At 44.0% G+C, this 6,000-nt stretch overlaps 1 non-coding gene across 1 annotated transcript; it reads left to right on the top strand.

Annotated features, from left to right (window-relative positions):
* The first annotated feature begins 359 nt into the window (after positions 1-359).
* Positions 360-449, top strand: trnap-ugg (transfer RNA proline (anticodon UGG)). Its single transcript is given in 2 exon segments — positions 360-395; positions 414-449. It is a non-coding gene; the product is annotated as a tRNA-Pro (tRNA).
* The last annotated feature ends 5,551 nt before the right edge of the window (positions 450-6,000 follow it).

Below are 6,000 nucleotides of genomic sequence, written 5' to 3'. Positions count from 1 at the left end.
CTGCAATATACTTTGACTAAATATGCTTTCGTGGTAATATAATTCTTTCACAATTCTGCAGCGCTCTGCATACGATCAACACCACTGGATTTTCTTTTGGATTATGCTTCAAATTATTTCAATAAGAAGATCCTGAGTCTTCAGCAGTGTTAAGTTTGACATGTGGATTGGAAATAATGGTTGCATCCCTGATGAAAACAGATGACTTGAAGTTTTCGTTTATCAAAGCAACAGTTTAACCCTCATGTTTGGCAACAGATGTATGCAGTTAATACATTTTTGGTATTTTTATTCCTTCACTGTCCTTGCTATTTGGACAGCGACATAATTGCCACTCCTCCAATTTGAGGCAGTTTGGTGGCTTGTTGGTCGAGGGGTATGATTCTCGCTTTGGGTGTTTAACTGTACAAGCTTGCGAGAGGTCCCGGGTTCAAATCCCGGACAAGCCCGTATTTATGGGTGGCACGGTAGCACAGTGGTTAGCACTGCTGCTTCATAGCTCCAGGGACCTGGGTTCGATTCCTGGCTTGGTCACTGTTTGTGTGGAGTTTGCACATTCTCCTCGTGTCTGCATGGGTTTCCTCCGGGTGCTCCGGTTTCCTCCCACAGTCCAAAGATGTGCGGGTTAGGTTGATTGGCTGTGCTAAAAATTGCCCTTAGTGTCCTGAGATGTGTCGGTTAGAGGGATTAGTGGGTAAATATGTCGGGATATGGGGGTAGGGCCTGGGTGGGATTGTGGTCGGTGCAGACTCGATGGACCGAATGGCCTCTTTCTGTACTGTAGGGTTTCTATGATTCTAGTTTTCTGAGTATTGAACATCACTGGCAGTCGAGGAATTAATCAGACGATTTTATTTAAATTGTAGGACGGCTCAGATTTTATCTGATTAGAAACATAGAAACATAGAAAAACTACAGCACAAACAGGCCCTTCGGCCCACAAGTTGTGCCGAACACATCCCTACCTTCTCGACCTACCTATAACCCTCCATCCTATTGCGCTCCATGTATTCATCCATGAGTCTCTTAAATGAACCTATTGAGTTCGCCTCCACCACCACTGACGGCAGCCGATTCCACTCGCCCACCACCCTCTGTGTGAAAAACTTAGTCCTAACATCTCCCCTGTACCTACCCCCCAGCACCTTAAACCTGTGTCCTCTCGTAGCAGACATTTCCACCCTGGGAAAAAGCCTCTGAGAGTCCACCCGATGTATGCCTCTCAACATCTCATACACCTCTATTAGGTCTCCTCTCATCCTTCGTCTTTCCAAGGAGAAAAGACCGAGCTCCCTCAGCCTATCCTCATAAGGCATGCCACTCAATCCAGGCAACATCCTTGTAAATCTCCTATGCACCCTTTCAATCTTTTCCGCATCCTTCCGATAGTGAGGCGACCAGAACTGAGCACAGTACTCCAAGTGGGGTCTGACGAGGGTCTTATATAGCTGCATCTTTATCCCGGGCTCCTGAACTCAATCCCTCAATTGATAAAGGCCAGCACACCATACGCCTTCTTAACCACCTCCTCCACCTGCGGGGCCGATTTCAGAGTCCTATGGACCCGGACCCCAAGGTCCTTCTGATCCTCGACAGTACTAAGAGTCTTTCCCTTTATATTGTACTCCTTCATCTCATTTGACCTACCAAAATGGACCACGACGCATTTATCTGGGTTGAAGTCCATCTGCCACTTGTCCACCCAGTCTTGCATCCTATCTATGTCCCTCTGTAACTTCTAACATCCCTCCAGACTATCCACAACCCCACCAACCTTCGTGTCGTCGGCAAACTTACCAACCCATCCCTCCGCTTCCTCATCCAGGTCATTTATGAAAATGACAAACAGCAAGGGTCCCAGAACAGATCCCTGGGGCACACCACTGGTGACCGACATCCATTTAGAAAAAGACCCATCTATACCCACTCTCTGCCTCCTTTGGGCAAGCCAGTTCTGGATCCACCAGGCAGCAGCCCCTTGGATCCCATGCCCTCTCACTTTTTCTAGAAGCCTTGCATGAGGGACCTTATCGAACGCCTTGCTAAAATCCATATAAACCACATCTACCGCCTTCCCTTCGTCAATGTGTTTAGTCACATTTCCGAAGAACTCCACCAGGCTCGTAAGGCAAGATCTGCCCTTGACAAAGCCATGCTGAGTATTCTTGAGCATACTAAACCTCTCTAAATGCTCATATATCCTGTCCCTCAGGATCTTCTCCATCAGTTTATCAACCACTGAGGTTAGACTCACCGGTTTGTAATTACCTGGGCTGTCCCTATTCTCCTTCTTGAAAATAGGAACCACATCCGCAATCCTCCAATCCTCCGGCACCTCTCCCGTCTCCATCGACGACGCAAAGATCATCGCCAGAGGCTCTGCAATCACTTCCCTCGCCTCCCACAGTAACCTGGGGTACATACCATCCGGACCCGGTGATTTATCTATCTTGATGCCATTCAAAGATTCCAGCACAACCTCTTTCTTAAAGTTCACATACTCAATCCTTTCAGTCCACCGCACGCCCGCACTCCATCCACCCAGGTCCTTCTCCTCTGTGAAAACCGAGGCAAAATACTCATTGAGCACCTCTGCGATTTCTACTGGTTCTTTACAGACTTTCCCGCCTTCACCTTTTATAGGCCCTATTCCGTCACGTCTCATCCTTTTACTCTTCGCATATTTATAGAACGCCTTAGGGTTCTCCTTAATCCTACCTGCCAGGCCTTCTCGTGATCCCTTCTGGCTCTCCTAATTTTCTTCTTTAGTCCCTTCCTACAAGCCGTATACTCTTCTAAATCCCTATCTTCGCCAAGCTCTCTGAGCCTTTTGTACGCTTTCCTTTTCTTCTCGACTAGGTCCCGCAGAACTTTCGTGCACCACGGTTCCTTTAACCTACCAACTCCTCCCTGTCTGCTCGGAACGTTGTCCTGTAGAACTCTAGACAGACATTCCTTGAAAAACTCTCTTCAGTACATTTCCCCGAGAATACCTCCTTCCAATTTACTCCTCTAATTTGCTGTCTAATGTCCTCATATTTCCCCTTACTGCATATAAGCACTTTCCTAGCTTGCCTGATCCTCTCTTTTTCCAATGCAAGCCTAAAGGAGATAGAGTTCTGATCGCTATCCCTAAGATGCTCTCCCACTGAGAGATCTGACACCTGTCCAGGTTCATTGGTCAGTATTTGATCAAGTACAGCCTCTCCTCTTGTAGGCTTGTCCACATGCTGTGTCAGGAAACCCTCCTGAACCCTCCTGATTAGAGACTGACAAATAAAAGCTTGGCTTCAAACAATGAATATAATTTTAAAAGGTTAACTTAAGTTATGAGTTTAATAACAAAATGTTGTCTCACATCACTGTCCTGTACAGAGAATAGATTTACAGTAGAAAAACAGATAATAGCTGGACCATATTCATAATTCCATTAAATATTAATTGGAACAAAAACTCAACTCGATTTGATCATTACTTTTCAGTGTTGCAGATTACCTCAATCACTTTTTTCTCATAAAGTTTATCATTTTTGTATATTCTATCCATCAACAAATGTATTTAAAACGCATTTTCGTAGATTGTACGAATCACCAGAGAAAATATGAAAAAAACCAATGTTATTAAAGTTAGATAGTACTTTTACCGATCATATTGGAGTTTCAATATAGTAATCCAGGAAGTCCTAATTCAGGGACCAACTAATGTTACTGCCCATCATGTTAGTGTGGTGTGATTTCAGACAGATTTGAAAAGTCCCAAAACGTTCCTTCGTAAATTCAACATGGAAAATAATCACTGAGAATATGATATATCAGCGCATTTAGAAACGTCGAGAGTTTACAAGTTTATGGATAAATCAAGCAGTCGAAGGTATGATTCATTTCAAATTGTTAAAATTAGATTCGACTTAATTAAATATATATTTAATATATATATGATAATTTGAAATTGGTTTTATAACAACGGCCAGGTGTCTTGTGAGTTTAATTAAACCTAATTGTTTCATGAAGTACAAAGCAAAAAACATTTTCGAATCATTAAACAGTGTTTTATTTTCATACTCTATAAATCAGGTATCAAGAAAATTAACCTCCAGCTTCTGAAGGAGGGCATTTATCTTCACTTGAAGTTAAAGGTTTTTTTAAAACTTTATTTATTCGTCACGAGTAAGGCTTATATTAACACTGCAGTGAAGTTACAGTGATAATTCCCCTAGTCGCCACACTCTGTCGCCTTTTCGGGTCAATGCACTTAACCAACACGCCTTTCAGATTGTGGGATTAAAATCGGAGCACCCGGAGGAAACCCACGCAGACACGGGGGGAACGTGCAAACTTCACACAGACAGTGACCCAAGCCAGGAAACTAACCCGGGTCCCTGGCACCGTGAGGCAGCACTGCTACCCAATGTGCCACCGTGCCGCTTGAAGAAGCTGACCAGGGTTAGTCAGCATGGCTCCGTCAGAAGAATGTCATGCCGATAGTATTTGATTAATTTTTTGAGCAGGTGAACAGGGTAGTGAAGCCGATGGAGTTTACATGGATTTCAGCAAAATCTTTGACAAGACCCCACATGGGAGATTTGTAATGAACGTAAATTCACATGGGATACGGGGTGATTCAATCAAGTGCATTCATATTTGACTCATTTGTCGGAGACAGAGGGCGATGACAGAAGGCTGCTGTAGTGATTGGAAGCCAATGTCCAGTGGCGTATCACAGGGATCTATCTTGGGGTGCGTATGGTTCGTCACTTATATAAATGACATTGATGCCGATGTGGAGGGTACGATTAGTAAATTTGTGGATTAGACAAAGACTGGACAGGTGGTTAGCAGTGAGGCCTTGGGCTAGTTACCCTTGTGCTACAAGAAGATATAGATGGAATGGTCAAATGGGAAGATAAGTGACAGATGAATTTTAACCATGCAAAGTGTGAGATGACACACTTTTGGAAGGAGTAATTTGACAAGAAAGCTTTCAATGAATGGTAGGACACAAGAACGTTTGTCCACAAATCTCTGAAAGCAGAAGGGCATGTTAGTAGGGTGGTGAAAAACGCATATGGGACACTTACCTTTATCAGTCGAGGCATAGAGGACAAAAACAGGGAAGTCATGTTGGAGTTGTATAGAACCTTGGTGAGGCCACAGCTGGAGCGTTGTGTACAGTTGGGTCCCCACATTATCGGAAGGATGTGACTGCACTGGAGTGGGTGCAGAGGAGATTCACCAGGATGCTGCCTGGGATGGAGCATTTAAGTTATGAAGAGAGGTTGCGTCGGCTTGACTTGTTTACATTGGAGCAGAGAAGACTCAGGGGCGACCTGATCGAGTGTACAGGATTATGGGACATGGATAGAGTGGATAGGGAGCAGCTGCTCCCCTTAGTTGAAGGGTCAGTTACGAGGGACAGAGGTTCAAGGTGAGAAGCAGGAGGTTTAAGGGAACGTGAGGAAAAAGATTTTTACCCAGTGGGTGGTGATGGCCTGGAATTTGCTGCATGGGAGTGTAGTAGAAGCAGATTGCCTCACATCCATTAAAAAACATCTGGATGAGCACTTGGCACATCTTAACATTCAGGGCTATGGGCCAAATTCTGACAAATGGGATTAAGGGGGAGGTTAGGTGACCCTAATGTGTCGCTGCGGACTCGATGTGTCGAAGGGCCTCTTCTGTTCTCTATGATTTGCTAATATGAGTGCGAATCAATTCAACATAACAGATCTTTCCCACTGGAGTAATATAATGTCATTTCAGTGAATGCAAAATTCCATCAGTTCGGGAGTATGTTTAAGTGCACCTCAATGAACTTAGAAACGAATGCATCCTTAAATAAACTGTGTTCAGCTCAAGAAAATGTCTCATCTTGGTACAAAGAAATCAATGCGAGTTTGAAATGAATATCGTTTTAATTTCAAATAAATTATTCAATTATTGTGAACATAACTTGATTGTGTGGAGTTTGCACTTTCTCCCCATGTCTGGATGGGTTTCCTCC

This window comes from Mustelus asterias, unplaced genomic scaffold (assembly GCF_964213995.1).
Source record: "Mustelus asterias unplaced genomic scaffold, sMusAst1.hap1.1 HAP1_SCAFFOLD_96, whole genome shotgun sequence".
In the NCBI taxonomy this organism is placed as follows: Eukaryota; Metazoa; Chordata; class Chondrichthyes; order Carcharhiniformes; family Triakidae; genus Mustelus; species Mustelus asterias.
The sequence above is the reverse complement of the archived record's forward strand: the minus strand, read 5'-3'. Positions and strand labels throughout refer to the sequence as shown.